We start from the raw sequence: 18,845 nt of genomic DNA, 5'->3' as shown, positions 1-18,845 counted from the left end.
AGTAGACTTGCTTTTGAGTGGGCATATTGGTGCCTTAGCAACTGAGACAGTTTAGGTTGAAGAATCCCCCAAAGATAAAATCCTTCCAGAAGGCTTGCAAAACGGGAAGCTCCATATCCTGACCATTGTTCTGTTCATCAAAGGAGCAAGTCTCACTTAGAGCTGGCAGGGTGATGACAGAAGAAGTGACAAGAAGCAGCAGTGGTGAAAGGGTTTCAGTTGTCAAAGAGGATGGCCATTTGCATGGCCCAATAAGCTTAGGAAAGAGAACTAGAATAACTTGAAAAACTCCTTTCATTTCCCCAGCACCTGCTGGCGTGGGTATGAATGTAGAATTGAATCAGACATACTCCTTGCCCTCAAGTAGCTCTTAGAACTGTGAGGGGAATTAGATATGAAAATAATTGTTAGAAAGTATGAATTATGCCATTACAGAATAATGAAAGACAGTAGAGTGAAGTGGCTAAGAATACACAGTTTGAAAGCTCACTGCCTCACTTCAAATCCTATCCTTGTTTCCAATTGGATTGTGACCTCAGGCGAAACATTTAACCTCTTAATATTCCATTTTTTTCACAGTAAACTGGGGGTAAAGCACTTTTCAAGTGCACATCATCACTTGTTGGACTAGTCTTGGGATAACTAGAAAAGTAGATCACTGGTCCAATACCCCTTTCTTCCCCAGGGGACTGTTTGAGCTATGTAATGAAGGACAAGAAAAATCTTGGTCATTTGCAGGCTGGCTAAGGGCTGATCACCAGCTGCCATGAAGAATGTCTGAAGGTATGGAGGAGGCTGTTTATCTTGGACAAGATTCAGAGAAGTATAGCCTCTGACTTTAGACTTCTGAGAGACTCTCACAGCACAAAGGGTGGGGGCAGAGCTGGGATTGGTTGGAACTACCAGCAAAATAATATTGTTCCAACTCAGTTTTGGGGTTGATGTTTAGCCTAGTATCCAAGACACTGGCTAAGACACCTTCATCCCAAAGCAAAGTGTCTGTGTTCAAGTCCCATTCGTTCTCCCCATTTCAGCTTCCTATTAGTGCATATCCTTGAAGGTAGCAATGATAATTCAAGTCATGGGATTCCTGCTACACATATGGAAGTCCTGGGTTGAGCTCCTGCATCACAGCTTTGACCAGCCCAGGCTCAGCTGCTTTGGGCATTTGCGAAGTGAACAAACAGATGGGAGCATCTCTCTCTCTCTCTCTCGCTCTCTCTCTCTCTCTCTCTGTGTGTGTGTCTGTATCCCTCTAATAAACAACCAAAAAGAATTTTTAATGATCTGTTTCAAACCTACAGAATAGACTCAAAATTGCTTATTGCAGTAGCCACATGGATAGGGCAGGTGTTGCAGCATAATGGGTTGAGCTGTCCCCTGCAACATTGACATCACATATGGGCACTGTTTCAAGTCCTGGATTCTCTACTTCCAATCCAGCTCCCTGCTGGTGCACCTGGAAAGGCACCCACTTGGGAGAACCGAATGAATCTCCTGGCTCCTGGATTTGGCCTAGACTAGCCCTGACCATTATAGTAGTCATTTGGGAAGTGGGAAATGGGTCCGTGGATGGAAGATTCTCTCTCTCTCTCTCTCTCTCTGTGTGTGTGTGTGTGTGTGTGTGACTCTGCCTTTCAAATAAATAAATCTTTTTAAAATATCCACACTGACTTGTCCTGACTGTTGATGTACAACTTAATACTTTATCTCTTTTAGTATTTTTTGTTCTAGTTAATACTATTGGTTGAACTCTGTAATCAACACACATTTATTCTTAGGTGTTGAAATTTAACTGAAAAATGATCCCTGTTAAATATAAGAGTGGGAATAAGAAAGGGAGGAGATGTACAATTTAGGACATGCTCAATCGGACTTGCCCCAAATGGTGGAGTTAGAAATGTGCCAGGGGATTCCAATACAATCCCATCAAGGTGGCAGGTAGCTATGCCATCTCACTAGTCAAAGTGATCGATTTCAGTCCACAATTGATCATAATTATAGGTCTAAGAGTCAAAGGGATCAAACAAACAAGACTAGTGTCTGCTAATACTAACTGATAGAATAAAAAAGGGAGAAAACGATCCAACATGGAAAGTGGGATACACAGAAGACTCATAGAATGGCAGATATCCTAAACAGCACTCTGGCCTCAGAATCAGCCCTTAAGGCATTTGGATCTGGCTGAAGAGCCCATGAGAGTATTTTAGGCATGGAAAGCCAAGACACTCTGGCAGAAAAAAAAAAAAAAACTAAATGAAAGATCTCTGTGAGTGAGATCCCAGCGGAAACAACCGGCCATCAAAGAAGGAGGTACCTTTTTTTCTCAAGGGAGGAGAGAACTTCCACTTTGACTATGACCTTGTCTAAATAAGATTGAAGTTGGCTAACTCAAAAGGCTTCCACAGCCTTGGAAACTCATGAGAAAAGCCTAGGGAGATTACTGACGCCATAAACAAGAGTGTCAATTTTTTAAGTCAACAACAGGAGTCACTGTACACTTGCTCCTCATGTATGATCTCTGTCCTTGATGTGTTGTTCAATGTGAATTGATACTATGACTAGTATTAACGCAGTATTTTACACTTTATGTTTCTGTGTGGGTGCAAGCAGTTGAAATCTTTACTTAATATATACTAAATTGATCTTCTGTATATAAGAGAATTGAAAATGAATCTTGATGTGAATGGAATGGGAAAGGGAGCGGGAGATGGGAGGGTTGTGGGTGGGAGGGAAGTTGTGGCGGGGGGGAAGCCATTGTAATCCATAAGCTGTACTTTGGAAATTTATATTTATTAAATAAAAGTTTTAAAAAATAGCTCACTGAGTGGACTTTGAATCTGGGCTAATTTTCCAGGGTCATACTGTCACTCCCTCTCCAGCCTTCCTCAGCCTCTACTCTTTTTTTATTTATTTTATTTATTTGAAAGACTGAGTTAAAGGGAGAAACAGAGACTGAAAGAGAGGGGTCTTCCATCTGCTGGTTCACTCCCCAAATGGTGGCAATGGCTGCAGCTGAGCTGATCCGAAGCCAGGAGTCAGGAGCATCTTCTGGGTCTCCCACACATATACAGGGACTGAAGGACTTGGGCCACCCTCTGCTGCTTTCCTAGGCACATTATCAGTGAGCAGCCGGGACTTGAACTGGCATCCATATGGATACTGGCACTGCAGGTTGGGACCTGCAGTGATAATTTTAAGCCCATAATCTTGTATGGCCCATGAATTATGTTAAAATAGCCAAATGGCTCTTGGCAGAACAAAAAGTTCCCCACCCCTGTACTCAAGTGATTCAAATGAAGGCTAAATGATTATTTACCAAAGAAGTTGCAAGGGGATTCTTGGACTGACTGACATATTAGATACAATGAGATCTGAGGACCTCATTTACTCTTTTTTTTTTTTTTTTTTGACAGGCAGAGTGGACAGTGAGAGAGAGACAGAGAGAAAGGTCTTCCTTTGCCGTTGGTTCACCCTCCAATGGACGCCGCGGCCAGCGCGCTGCGGCCGGTGCACTGCGCTGATCTGATGGCAGGAGCCAGGTACTTATCCTGGTCTCCCATGTGGGTGCAGGGCCCAAGGACTTGGGCCATCCTCCACTGCACTCCCTGGCCACAGCAGAGAGCTGGCCTGGAAGAGGGGCAACCGGGACAGAATCCGGCGCCCCGACCGGGACTAGAACCCAGTGTGCCGGCGGCGCCGCAAGGCGGAGGATTAGCCTAGTGAGACGTGGTGCCGGCCCTCATTTACTCTTACAATTTGATGAGGGAATTGTGACTTCATGACTTGTGCTAACAGAGACACAAACATCCTGTTTTCAAATAATATAAACTTGGAATCTGTCTATGATTTATCACTAATTTACTGTGTGATCTTGGGCAAAGTCCCTTCCCTCTCTGGCTTGTGATTCTTTTATCTACAAAAGAAGAGAGCTGGCCTTGTGGAAAACAGGGTTTCCAAAATGTTCTTTTCTGGAGTGCTTTGGAGCATAGGCTACTGCTGGGAGAGAGAGTGTTACAAGACAGAAATAAAGGAAAGTAATACAGATAGCTCTGCCAAAGGCCACTTTCAAAATGAGTCTTCAACCAAAATCATTATTTGATTTTTATTTGATGCTGTCATATATGCTTTCTTACTTTGCTTTTACAATTTTTTAGTGAGCTTATTTCAGTCATGAAGATTTTTCCCTAACCTTATTAACAGTTACATGTAAAAATCACATTTAAAATATACAAATGATAATTTGATATATGTACACATTGGGAAATGATTAGCACAATCAAATTAATTAACATATCCATCACATCACCAGATTACCATTTTTGAATGTGAAATAAAGATAGGTAAGATGTATTGTTTTTCAAGTGAACAATATGAACAAAATCAGTATGCTGTAACGTTAGATTCCCCAGAATTCATTCATCTTATCCCTGAGACTTTCTTCTCCTTTACATTCTGCTCTCTGTTACTCCGCACTTCCAAACCCTAAAACCTGGCAATCACCTTACTACTCCTTACTACTACTACACCTAACTTCTTTGAGTTTGATCATTTTAGATTCCACATAAAAGAGATCATATGATATCTGTTTTTTTAATTTCTATAAGCTTTTAAATTAGTTTTTTAACAGATTAAATGTGCTTTGTAGATAAAATTCTAAGAACATGACATTCCCTCCCTCCCTTCCTGCTTTCCTGCCTACCTGCCTCTTCCTCTCTTCCTCCTACCCTCCTTCCTTCTCCCTTTCTTTTTTTTAGCTTTTGATATAGCATATTTTAAATTTGGATGACAGTAAAAAGGTGTAATACTTCACCAAATAAGAAGTTTAACAAGTAAAAAGCAAAAAGACCCTAGTTTAGTGGGAATATAGACAATGGCTATAAACAATAATTGAATGGAAAAATGACCATTTCACCCGTATACAGTACATTTTAAAATAATCACAGATCATTAAAACTATAGTAAGTATAACATTCTTAAGCACTTGTTTTACAGAGATATAAAAAAAGTTTTACAAAACTATATTTGCAGCAAAACTGATACACACAGTTATTACTTACTTTTTAAAAAAAATTTTAGCTCCTCCATATAGGAGAGAACATGTGGCATTTATCTTTCTGGGTCTGACTTATTTCACTCAACATGATATGCTCCAGTTGTGTCCGTTTTGTGGCAAATGGTAAAATTTCACTTTTTTATAGCTGATTAATATTCCATTGTGTATGCATACCACAATTTCTTTGTCTATTCATCTGATGATGGGCATCTTGGTTGGTTCCAAATTTTGGCTATTGTGAACAGTGCTGCTATAAACATGGTGGTGTGGGTATCTAATACATTGTGTTCAAGTCTTTCAGGTAAATACCAGTAAAGGGATTGCTGGATCATATGACAAATTTGTCTCCAGTTTTTTTTTTTTTTTTTTTGAGAGATCTCCACACTGTTTTCCACAGTGGCTGCACTCATTTACATTCCCAAAAACAATGTGTAAGTATTCCCCTTTTCCCATATTCTTGTCAGCATTTGTTACTCTGTTTTGGGTTTTAGCCATTTTGACAGGGCTGAGATGATATCTCATTGTGGTTTTGATTTGCGTTTCCCTGATGTCTAATGATCTTGAGCATTCTTTCCTATATTAGTTGGCCATTTGTATTTCTTATTTTGAGAACTATCAAAGTCATTTTCCCATTTCTCAATTGGGTTAGTTATTTGTTGTTGTTGTTGCTGTTGAGTTTTTTAAGTTGCTGATATATTTGGGATATTAATCATTTGTCAGATAGGTGGTTTGGAAATACTTTTCCCACTATGTTGAGTGTTTCTTCACTCCACTGATCATTTCATTTTCTTTTTTAAAAGACTGATTTATTTATTTAAAAGTCCGAGTTACACAAACAGAGAAGGAGAGGCAGAGAGAGAGGTCTTCCATCCACTGGTTCACTCCCCAATTGGCCAAAATGGCCGGAGCTGTGCATATCCGAAGCCAGGAGCCAGGACCTTCTGGGTCTCCCATGTGGGTGCAGAGGCCCAAGGATTTGGGCCATCTTCTACTGCTTTCCCAGGCCATAGTAGAGAGCTGGATAGGAAGCAGAGCAGCCAGGACTCGAACTGGTGCCCATATGGGATGCTGGCACTGCAGGCGGTGGCTTTACCCGCTACACGACAGCAACGGCAATCATTTCATTTTCTGTGCAAAATTTCTGAGTTTGATATAGTTCCATTTATTTAGTGTTGCTTTTGTTGCCTGTGCTTTGGAGGACTTGTCGAAGAGATCTTTTCCTATATCAATGTTTCGGAGTGTTTACCCTACATTTTCTTCCAGCAACGTCATAGTCTCGGGTCTTAAGTTTTTGATACAGCTTAAGTTGATTTTTGTATATGGTGAGAGTTATGGATCTAATTTCTTTTTACATGCATACATCTTGTTTGGCAACACCAGCTGTTAAACACACTATATTTACTTCATTGTATGGTTGGAGCATTTTTTGTCAAAAATCTGTTGGCTGTACATATGTAGATTAAGTTCTGGGCTCTCTATTCTGTACCATTGATCTATATATTCGTTTTTATGCCAGCTTTGTAGCATGCTGTGAAGTCAGATATTCTGATTCCCCAGCTTGATTTTTCTTGTTCAGGATTGCTTTGGCCACTCTGGGTCTTTTGTGATTCCTCATGAATTTTAGGATTGCCTTTTCTAGTCCTGTAAATAATGTCATTAGTTTTTTTATAGTGTTTGCATTGAATCTGTAGATTGCTATAGGTATTATAGACATTTTAATGATATTGATTATTCTGATCCATAAGCAAAGAATATCTTTCTATTTTGTATCCTTGATGATTTTTATCAATGTTTAATAATTTTCATTGCAGACGTATTTAATTTTTTCATTAAGTTTATTGCTAAATATTTGATTTTTGTGGATCTTGTGAATGGTAATTCTTTCTTGATTTCTCTTTCTGTGAGTTCATCATTAGCATACAAAAAGCTACTGTTTTTTGTCTGTTTATACTGTAACCTGCAACTTTGCTGAATTGGTTTATCAATTCTAACAGCTTTTTGGTAGCGTGTTCGGGTTTTTCCATGTACAACATCATGTCATCTGCAAACATGTATAATTTTATTTCCTCTTTTACCATTTTGATGCTCTTTATTTCTTTCTCCTCCCTAACTGCTCAGGTTAAAACTTCCAGCACTATACTGAATAACAATGGCAAAAGTAGACATCCTTGTCTTGTTTCAGATCTGAGAGCAAATGCTTTCAGTTTTTCCTCATTTGGTGGGATACTGGCTATTGGTTTGTGATATATAGCCTTTACAGCTTTCAAAATGTTCCACTTATACCTAATTTGTGGAGGGTTTTTATCATGAAAGGGTGTTAAATCTTACCAAATGTTTTCTCTGTATCTATTGAGATGACCACACAGTTTTTTTCTTTGTAGTATTGTTGTGATTTATGATATTTATTGATTTGTGAATGTTGAACCAGCCTTGTATTTCTGAGACAAATCCCATTTGATCTTGATATATGATGCTTTGGCATGGTTTTGGATTCGTTTTGGTAGAATTTTGTTGAGGAGTTTTGCATCTATGTTCATTAAGGATATAGATCTGTAGTTTTATTTTTGTGTTGTGTCTTTGCTTTTGGTACCAAAGCAATGCTGGCCTCATAAAAAGAATTTGGCAGAGTTCCATCCTGTTCAATATTTTAGAATAGTTTCAAAAGTAGTAGAGTTATTTGATCTTTGAATGTTTTGTAGAATGCACTACTAAGCCAATCGAGTTCCCAACTTTCTTGATGGAAGACTTTGTTTACTGCTTCCATCTCATTGCCTATTATTGATCTGTTTAAGTTGTCTATATATTCTTGATTTAATCTTGGTAAGTTATATGAATTCAGGAATTTATCCATTTCTTCACAGTTTTCCAGTTTATGAGTATATTGCTCTTAATAGTAGTTTCTTACGATTCTTTGTATTTTAGTGGTGCTGGTTATAATATCTTTTTCTTCACCTCTAATTTTATTTATTTCAATTTTTCTCTTTTTTCTATGTTAGTTGGCTATTTTATTTTCTTAAAAAACATTTTTTATTGTTGTCTTTATTTTTTTAGTTTCAATTTCATTTATATTTATTCTGATCCTTATTTCTCACCTCCTGCTGATTTTGGGTTTGGTTTGCTCTTGTTTTTCTAAGTCTTCAATATGCATCATTAGATCTTTAATTTGAGACATTTCTCTTTTTTAATGTAAGCATTTAATGCTATAAACTTCCCTCTTAATACTGATTTTACTGTATCTCAGGGGTTTTTATATGTTGTGTTTTCATTTTCACTTATTTTAAGAGTGTTTTAATTTCCTTTTTAATTTCTTCAATCACTCTTTGGTCATTCAGTAGCATGCTCTTTCATTTCATTTATGAGGTTCTATTGTTCTTATTGTTATTGATATCTAGTTTTATTTATTTATGGTCTGAGAAGATACATGGTATGATTTCAGTCTTTTTAAATCTGCTGAGACTTGGTTTGTGGCCTAATATGTGGTCTATCCTAGAAAATGTTCCATGTGCTGCTAAGAAGAATGTGTATTGTGCAGCTGTTGGATGAAGTAGCCTGTAATTGTCTGTTAGATCCATTTTCTTGATCATATGTTTCAACTCTGATGCATTTTTATTGCTTCTGTCTGGATGATCTGTCCATTGCTGAGAGTGGGGTGTTGAAGTCACCCATTATTATTGTATTGGAGTCTATCTCTCACTATAGGTCTAATAGTATTTGCTGTTTATATCTGGATGGCCTTGTGTTTGATGCATATATAATTATGATTGTTATGTCTTCTTACTAAGTAAAACAGTTATCAAAATATAATGTCCTTCATAAGCTCTTTTTACAGTTTTTGATTTAAAATCTTTTTTGTTTTAATATTAGCATAGCTATGCCTGCTTGCTTTGTGTTTCCATTTGCCTGGCTTTTTTTTTTTTTTCCAATCCTTCAATTTCAGTTTGTGTGTATCTTTGTTTGTCAAATGAGTTTCTTGTTGGCCTACAATAGGGTCTTTTTTTTAATCCATTTAGACAACAGAAATGTTTGGCTGGTGAATTTAATCCACTTACATTGAAGGTTAGTATTGATAGATAAGAACTAAGATCCAGGGCCAGCGCTGTGGCTCACCTGGTTAATCCTCCGCTTGTGGTGCTGGCATCCCATATGGGCACCGGGTTCTAGTCCCGGTTGCTCCTCTTCCAGTCCAGCTCTCTGCTGTGGCCCGGGAGGGCAGTGGAGGATGGCCCAAGTGCTTGGGCCCTGCACCTGCATGGGAGACCAGGAGGAAGCACCTGGCTCCTGGCTTCAGATCGGCGCAGTGCTGTCTGTAGCAGCCATTTGGGGAGTGAACCAATGGAAGGAAGACCTTTCTCTCTGTCTCTCTCACTGTCTGTAACTCTACCTGTGAAATAAATAAATAAAGATTTAAAAAAAAAAAACCTAAGATCCATCATTCTGTTGATTGGATAATGATTCCATATGCTCTGTTAATGAATTTCATGGTGACATATGGTTTCTGTTTATTTCTTTTTTTAAAGATTTATTTACTTGAAAATCAGAGTTATACAGAGCAAGGAGAGGCAGAGAGAGAGAGAGAGAGACAGAGAGACAGAGAGAGAGACAGAGGTCTTCCATCTGATGGTTCACTCCCCAATTGGCCGCAATGGCCTGAGCTCTGCCGATCTGAGGCCAGGAGTTAGGAGCTTCTTCTGGGTCTCCCACGTGGGTGCAGGGGCCCAAGGACTTGGGCCATCTTCCACTGCTTTCTCAGGCCACAATAGAGAGCTGGATAGAAAGAGGAGCAGCCGGGTCTCGAACCAGCGCCCATATGGGATACACAGCTAAAACTTAAATTGGTAGATCTGCTACCCAAGCTACAGATGGGAATCATTCCTCCCAGGTCCCTTGGCAGAGAATACAGATGGAAGGACCAAATTCAAACAGGGCTGTAGCCCAGTCTGTAAGCAGGATCCTGATTAGTCAGCCTACCAGCTGGGTATTACCCTGCCTTCTCAAAACAACTCTCCTTGGTCTTGGGTTCCACTAGTACTTAATCACCTCTTACTGCAGTAACTTCTCAGAAAGGCACATTTGTCTCTGGATGGCTGTCAAATTACTGCTTTTTAAAATATTTTAGTTTATTTATTTGAAATGCAGAATTACTGAGAAAGGGAGAGGAAGATGAAGGGAAGGGGGGAAGGGAGAGAGAGAGAGAGAGAGAGAGAAGGGATCTTCTATCTGCTGGTTCATTTGGCCACAACAGCCAAGGCTAGGCCAGGCTGAAACCAGGAGCCAGGAGCCAGGAGCCTCATCCAGATCTCCCACATGGGTGCATGGGCCCAAGCACTTAGGCCACCTTCTGCTGCTTCTCCAGGGGCATTAGCAGGGTACTGGATCAAAGTGGAGCAGTGGGGACTTGAACCAGTGCCCATATGGAATGCCAGCATCTCAGGCAGTGGTTTAAACTACTATACCACAGTGCCGGCCACCAAAACTTTTCTTGATGTTGGGGATACTTATAATCAACTTCCTAGTCTGCCATTTTGCTCATGTGATTCCTCTAATGTCTGTTTTTAATTATAAAAATGTTATTTGCACACTATGGAAATTTCAAGCTATAGATACAAATAATAATAGTACATATGAATATAAATAGTTCTTATTTTGTGTTAATCCTTTTAAGCACTTTATAAATATTAGCAGTTAAAACAAATACAGGGCTAAAGAGTTAAAAAGCTCTTAAGAGCCTTCATTAATCTTTCTCCACACCAATTCTATTCCTCTTCTCAGAAGTAACCACTGCTTTCCAATAGATTGGTGTCCTTATTGGCTTTTTCATACACATTAAGTATTTTACATTTGTAGATAGCTATCCTTTTTATAGAATAGATTCACACTTTTTATATTGTTCAGCACTCTTCTTTCATCTTGGATATTGTTCCCTTAGGATGTATTGAGTTGTTTCACTCTCCTAATTAGGCAGTTTTTTTTTTTTTTATAACATTTGGCTTCCCTATAATGTGTAGAGCAGGCACTCAATTGATGACTATTTAAGTTGCTTAAACTATTTTTAATTACAGTATTGTAGGGAAAAGCCTAGGACATACACTTATACACATATGCAAATATTTCCATAGGATACATTTCCAGAGGGAAAAAATTAAAACATAAAGTATGAGCATTTTGAATTTAAATTTTTTAAAATTAAAACCATTTTAATTGACATGTTATAATTGTACCTGTTTATCGGGTACAGTGTGATACATCAATACATACCTACAAAATGCTATAATCAAATTTGAAACTTGCATCACCTCCAACATCTATCATTTCTTTGAGGTAAGTCTCTTCAGAATTCAATTTCCTGGCTATTTTTAAACAATGTGTTTTTGTTAGCTATAGTCACTTTGCTGTACAATAGAACACTATGACTATTCCTAGGTTCTGTAACATTGCTCCCGTTGTCCAACCTCTCCCCATCACACTTTCACCTTACCTTTCCCAGCCTCTAACTACCATTCTACTATTTACTTCTATGAGATCATGTGTTTTACATTCCAACAATGAGGAGGCTTTGATAAGTTAGTAGGAGATTTGCACTATCTTTTAATTCTATTTTAACATGAAATTTTAGAAACCCCTTTCTATGAGCGGGATCATGTATCCATGATTATTTCTGCACCTGGTTATTCATCCATTTTGCCACAAATGAAAACATTTCATTAGTTTTTTGACTGGATAGTATTCCATTGTGTAATTATTCTCCATTTTATTTATCCGTTCATTTGCCAAAGGACATTTATGTTGATTCCTGATCTCGGTATCTGTGGATAATGCTATGATAAACATGAGAGTTATCTCTTCATTTCACTGATTTCATAAGGTAATTGTAGTTTTAGTTTTTGAGGCACTTCCATACTGTTCTCTATAATGACTGTACTAATTTACTTTCCCACCAAAAATGTACGAGTTCTCTTTTCTTTAAAATCTGACTAGCATTTTTTTTTTCTGTTTGATAACAGCCATTCTAACAAGGGTAATATGATATCTCCCTGTGTTTTCGATTTGCATTTCTCTGATGATCACCAGTGATGAACACTTTTTATACACCTGTTGATTATTTGGATGTCTTCTTTTGAGTGATGTTCATTCAAACCTTTATCAACTTTTCAATTAGATTATTGTGGGTTTTTGCTTTTTTCTTTTGCTACTAAGTTGCTTAATTTACTTCTAATTTCTGGATATTAACTCCTTGCAGATGCATGGTTTGTAAGTACTTTTGTCCATTCTGTAGTTGTCTGTTTATTTTTTTTGATTGTTTTCTTGGCTGTACAGAAGCTTTTTAATTTGACGTAATCCCATTTGTCCATTTTCATTTTTGCTGCCTGTGCTTTTGAGGTGTTATCCAAATAAGTCTTTATCCAGATAAGTGTCATGAAGCATTTTCCCTACGTTTTCTTGCCATTTAATAATTTTCTCATTCTTCCAAAAATGACATCCAAAATAGATGTACCAATTTACACTCCTGTTAACAGGCTTTCCTATTCCTTTGCCAACACTAGATAATTTTATTTGTTAAATCTTTGCCTTTTATTTGTTAAATCTTTGCCAACCTGATGAATTAAAATAATAACTCATTGTTGATTTAATTTCCATTTCCTATGTTAATTGACCACTTGTAACTGTTCTTCTGTGAACTGTTTTTTTTTTTTTTACTCGTATTTTTGGTTCTTTTTTTTTTTTTTTCATTCCTAGGATCTCTGGCTATTACAGCTTTAAAACTTTATTCTGTTAATAACATTAAAAATTGAATCTCCAAGTTTGTTGCTTATTTTTAAATTATGTTTTTGAATTTCATATTGTCAAATCTGTTGCTTCAGAAAATTTATGCTGGGGTGGGCATTTGGTGGGGCAGTTAGGATACTGCATGGGATGCTTGCATCCCATATCAGAATGCCTGATTTCCTGACCCAGCTCTGCTCTGCCTTCCAGCTTCTTGATAATATTCACCCTCAGAAGCAGTAGGTGATGACTCAAATAGTTGATTTTCTGCCACCCACATGGGGCATCCAGATTGTGTTCCCGGCTCCTGTCTCTGGCCTGGCCCGGTGCCAGGTGTTGTAGGTATTTGGGAAGTGAAACAGCAGATGGAAGACCTTTCTCTTTCTGTCTCTCTCTCTCTCCCTACCTCTCTGCCTTTCAGATAAATAAATAAAAAAATTTAAAATATTATGCCTACTGGGTTTATTATATTACTGTTATTATTATATTAGAGCTTTCCCACTCCAAGATGAAAATACACATCTCCTTTATTTTCTTCCTAATATTTTTTACTCTTTGTAAGTGATGTGAGTGCCTAGGTAAATGTTTAAACTTCATTTATTGAATAATCTTTATATCCTTCTTCACACTTATATTACCTTCATCACAAAGTAAATTCCACCATGTTCATTAACTTGTTTCTGGTCTTTATTCTGCTCTATTGGTATTGTTCTATCTCTGATTTTTGTTTCTGTATTGGAAGGAAGGCTTTGTCTCTGAATTTTTGGGGAATCGGTAGTGAATACTTCAGAACTCCCTGAGAAATTCCCAAACTTGATTGATCATCAAAATCAACTATGATATTTTCCAAAAAATTGTTAATTCTCATGTGCCACACTTTTAGGTGGGGCCTATGATTCTGGCACAGTCAGTTTTGGGGATTCTTAGCTTACATGATTTCTTTTTTTTTTTTTTTTTTTTTTTTTTTAGATTTTAGAGTTACAGACAGTGAGAGGGAGAGACAGAGAGAAAGGTCTTCCTTCCGTTGGTTCACCCCCAAAATGGCTGCTACAGCTGGCGCACTGCGCCGATCCGAAGCCAGGAGCCAGGTGCTCCTCCTGGTCTCCCATGCAGGTGCAGGGCCCAAGCACTTGGGCCATCCTCCACTGCCCTCCCAGGCCACAGCAGAGAGCTGGACTGGAAGAGGAGCAACCGGGACAGAATCCGGGGCCCATATGGGATTCCCACACTGCAGGCAGAGGATTAGCCAAGTGAGCCACAGTGACGGCCCGGCTTACATGATTTCTATAGTCCTTTTTTATATCACTACATTCTCTGTTTTTCTTCAGCTATCACTTGCCTAAGGTGGTGGTGGTGGTGGTTGTTTTTAAGAAGTGTTGTGAAGTAGAATTAGAACAGGCTGCAGTCTCTTCCTAGTCTTGTTCATCGCAGCATCATGCCATGATGTCTAGGCCACTTGTGAATTGCTTGTAACAGGCAGCCACTAGACAGTTCTTAGCTTCTACCACTCACTTGCCCTTCCAGCTATCTTTTGATGAATTTGGGTGAAAGCATGTGTCTCCTTCTCTTGACTGTGTGCTTCAAGGAAGCTTGTGTTTTTAGTGTAATCACCATGTGACAGAGTTGTCCACAGCCAGGTTACAATCCACACCCAGGCCCATGCTTCTCAGTCTTCATCATGACTTACTTTTCTAGGCAGGGTGCTGGCTCTTTAATTGCTCACAATCTAAATTTTCCAGGAACTGCCATGAGATGTTCCAACTGGTCCTGAGATAACCTTGAAATTTCTTATGCGGAAAGGAAGTATGGAGATTGGTAGGTCTCCTGTCTAACATTGTAAGAAATGTATGAGACTGTGACTGTGTCTGTTCAAACTGTACAGTTAAAATTTAATAGTAATCCAATAATATGGTTGGAATTTTCTGAACACCTAATGTGCTGAAGCACTTTATACATATTTTTTCTTGTTCTCAAACTAATCCTGTGAGATATAAATCACTACCCTTAGTTTAGAAATTAGAGAAATGGTATTCAGAGAGGTGAACTTACTTTACTAAGGTCACACACTTTGATGCCCAAAGAGGGGATAAATGCAGTGTGGCCCAAATACAAAAAAAAAAGTCTTGAGGGAAAGGCATATTAATTTTAGCACTCTCTACTTATTAAATTCTAGCTCTGCAGCTTGCTAGATGAGTGACTGCGGGTAAATCACATATTTTTTTTTCTGAGTTTCTGATTCCTTATCTGTTAAATGGGAATCTCTAGCTTACTTCTCCTGAAGCAATTGTGTGAATTCAATGTAATGATAACAAATGTGAAGTACCCTGTCCAGAGTAGATGTTCAGGAGATGATAAATAACTCTCTATCATTTGCTTGCAATCTTCTATACACACACAAGCATACGCAAATATCAAGTTCAAGAAACCTTTTCTGTCTACCCGATAAAGCAGCCTGTTTATGATCTCTAATCCTCTGTCTATCCATCACTGTGTTTGGGGTCCTCCACTGGGGCATGGTTTAGAGTGTGTAGAGTCTGTGTGATCAGAGCTGGGGATGCTTAAAGGCAGACATATCTGAGTTTGAATTTTAGCTCACTTTTTTTCTGTAGGACTTAGAACAAATGGACTTTTGAATCTAACATTTTTTATGTGTTTATAATCTTACAGGCCTAGGCCCTTCTGACTATAAACCCCTCTGCTGACAGCTTTGTAGGCATGCGGCCGTTCTTTCTGTTTTTCAAAAACAACAGGCTCATTACAACCTCAGGATCTTTACATTTTAAATTCCCATTTCTGGAACCCTTAACATGACTGGCTTTGTCTTCTGTGTTCAGGTCTCAGCTTCAACATCTCATTAGAGAGGCCTTCCCCAACCAAAGTATCTGGTCCTCCCCTGGCCTCCATCCCATTACTTCATGTTCATTACTTCATTGTTTTCTCTGTAGTGTTTATTGCTATTTGACGTTTTATTATCTGCTTATGTGTTTAGGTATTTATTTTCTGTTTCAGTTGCATGTTTTTGACAGCAGGAACTTTTCTGAGTCATTCACTGTTATATTCTCAGCACTCCAAACAGTGCCTGGCCCCAGACAAATGCTGAATATAAAGCAATTGAATAAATGAATGGATGAATTTATTCTCTAAATCTGGTCTATGAAATAAGATAATTATAACTGGGTTTACGTGAAGCACTTAGTGTAGAGTCAGGGCCTCATGCACAGAACTTTCCATTCCTCTGTGTTCTTCAGCTCCTACTATGCAAACTCAGCCTTGCTGAACTGACTTGTGCTTGGTGCCATAGTTCCTTGAGGTTTTCTGGCAGGCCCTAGTCTCTCAATTCTGATAGGCTAGAGTTCAGATAAAGTGGCCTTCTCTGCCCAGAAGTAGCTTCTAGTCTTGCTATGTATGGGGCAGCCTTCTCTGCTACAGGGCTCACTGACTCATCAGTATCAAACAATTTGTATTTGCTTGTAGATTCCCAAGCAGGGGCCAATCCTAGAAGGACGCTACTCTCATTTAGCACAAACACACGCCTTAACATATTTCCACAGTAACAGCTGCTGCCCTTGGCCAATCACCATAACAGAGAGACCTTCATCAAATGGAAGAACATAATATGTTATACAAGATAGATCATCCCTCATTTAGATGTGGAGCAAATGACTCCCAGGAGTACCAAGATTTGAATTATGATTCCTTACCAGAGGTTCCCTGGTCAGGGGTTACTTTTTATTTTCGCCAGACATAGTCCTCATGCTCTCAGGACTTCCATAAAACGTGTGTGCAGAGAAGTGAATCTGAAGTGAGCAATGGACAGGTGGTGTGTAGCTTAAGGAAATACTTGAAATGTTTACTAAAAGGAAATTTGGGCAAAAATGTCTGGAGGTGGAAATAATCCAGAATCTAGAATGAAGATGTATATAAAATCAATCTGTTGAAATACTCGGTGACTCAACTCTCCCTTCATACTTCTGATAGCTATACATAATAGAATAATTTTTATTTGTCTAGTGATGACCAATAAAGATTATAATTTGATCATCAAACCAGTACTATGCCCTTTGCCATATACTGCCATTTATTATTGGAACCCTCTTCTGTGACTTCTCTGTTTTCAACACTATTGGTCTTTATTTTTTGTCACTGTCTCTACAACACTTAGCACAATATCTGGCACATAATAGTGTATTATCAATTGTTGAGTTACCAATAAACTGCTGTGTTACAGATGTGAGAGAAGAGGAGGAATGCATTGCCTAACATTAAATAAGCACACAAGTAGCAGAGCCAAGACTCCAGCCTAGGTTTCCTGATTTCCAGCTCTTCCTGCCACTGGCAATGTAGAAGAAGTAGGAACATAGTAATAATTGCTACCAGTTGGTGGTAGTTGCCAGGCCCAATTTATTGGCCAGTGAGACTAAGTAACATCTTTAGAACTTTACAACTGATCTCTCTGCCTAGGACACCTCCCTATATCTGTCTTGTATTCTTCCTAGTCATTCTTTAAGACAGCCTCAGATATCTTCTTTGTTCTGCCCTCCTTGTCCATGCAGGGTTAGATCATTTTGACTTTGCACAAAACTTTATCCAAGTATTTATACCATTACATTCTCATGATCCATCCCATCCACTTAGACTGTGAGTCTCTTGAGAGAAGGGATCATGTCTTGTTTATCTCACAAAACCTAGCTAATGCTTTCAGCCCATATTTAATATGCCAATACATGATTGAATTTCCATTTGGTTTCCATAGCCACTTCTTAGGAAAGGTAGTAGGGATTATTTTCCTGAGGCAATGGTCCTTACAGTTTAGTATTTGTTAGAGCACTTGGTATATTTATTAAGTAAACAGATTTCTAGTCTTTCTCTCCTCCTCATCAACCCCAAGGAGATTAATGTATAATAGGTATGGGTATAAATGGTTTTTTGCATGTTCAATTGGCCTTGCAAATTATTCTCATTCAGTCGGTCCTTGGAATATACTTGAATGATAACTGGACTAGGGTGTAAGTGTGAGTTGTGTTAACCATCAAAACGGTTCTGGCAGGCTGCTGGGACCTGCACAGATGAGGGAATGTGCCATGACAACCCCGCCCAGTGGTGCAGTTTATGGCTGTGAATTTTGGGGGCTACGTAGAAGACTGGCCTCCTCAAATACCCATGAAAAAGAATTCTTGTCACTGTGTTACCACCCTCAATATTTTTCCCTCCTTGAGACATTGGTGTGGAATAGAGCAAATTGCTGTGGAAATAAGGTGAGCTGGGTAATGACTGGATGACCTAAAGTGTTTCTGTCACTGTATTTGAGTGTTAGTTGTTTCTCTGTAAGACAGAGATCTATTTTTTTTTTCTGATTTGTACCTACCTCACAGGAAAGTATTAAAATAGGGAAAACAGATGTGGTTCATTAATTATGACAAATATTTTAATCTGAGTTTTATAATGGGGAAGTTGGGTATGGTTTATTGATTGTGAAAAATATACCATACTAATGTTAGCACTAGGGGAAGCTGGGTGTGGGCTATATGGGAAACCTTTGTACTTTTTTTTTGGTAAATTTAAAACTATTCTGAAATTAAAAGTTAAAAGTAAAATTTAAATGAGATAAAATAGATCAATAAACTCACCCAGTGGCAGCCACAGCATGAACGTTCAATAAGCTGAAGTGAAATGTACAAAACACTAATCATTCCTTCTCTGCTACTCAATCACGAGGCCTCTTCTGTGGGCTCTGGTTTCTCTGTCAACCGAAGTAAGGAGGCATTAACAGGATGATTTCCAAGGTGTGTTTCAGCCCAACACTGATTCTAATCTCAGTTCTGTGCTGTGGGCTGTGGGACAAGGTTCAATGTCAGGTTTGACGTAAGATATCTTGACGTAGGACATCATCTTGTCACTGTGTAGTGTTGCCAAGCAGTCCTGATTTGATGTATTGCCCTCCCCTTTTCCTGTTTCCTTGCTCTTTGGCCTTGCTCTCCATTCTGTCTGAGGATGACACTTTTTTGAGAGTGGCCAGAAAGAGGGAGCT

At 38.6% G+C, this 18,845-nt stretch overlaps 1 long non-coding RNA gene across 2 annotated transcripts in view; it reads right to left on the bottom strand.

Annotated features, from left to right (window-relative positions):
* The window catches only part of LOC138847731 (uncharacterized), a 143,819-nt gene extending 125,199 nt beyond the window's left edge, over positions 1–18,620 (bottom strand). The window contains exon 1 of one of the 2 annotated variants that reach the window (XR_016227755.1): positions 18,445–18,620. This is a non-coding gene — a long non-coding RNA (uncharacterized LOC138847731). The remainder of the gene's footprint in view (positions 1–18,444) is intronic. The other variant, XR_011385680.2, reaches the window with a different exon arrangement.
* Between the last annotated feature and the right edge of the window lie 225 nt (positions 18,621–18,845).

Source organism: Oryctolagus cuniculus, chromosome X (assembly GCF_051225735.1).
Source record: "Oryctolagus cuniculus isolate XC-2025 breed Fujian yellow rabbit chromosome X, ASM5122573v1, whole genome shotgun sequence".
In the NCBI taxonomy this organism is placed as follows: Eukaryota; Metazoa; Chordata; class Mammalia; order Lagomorpha; family Leporidae; genus Oryctolagus; species Oryctolagus cuniculus.
This window is presented reverse-complemented; position numbering and strand designations above follow the sequence as displayed.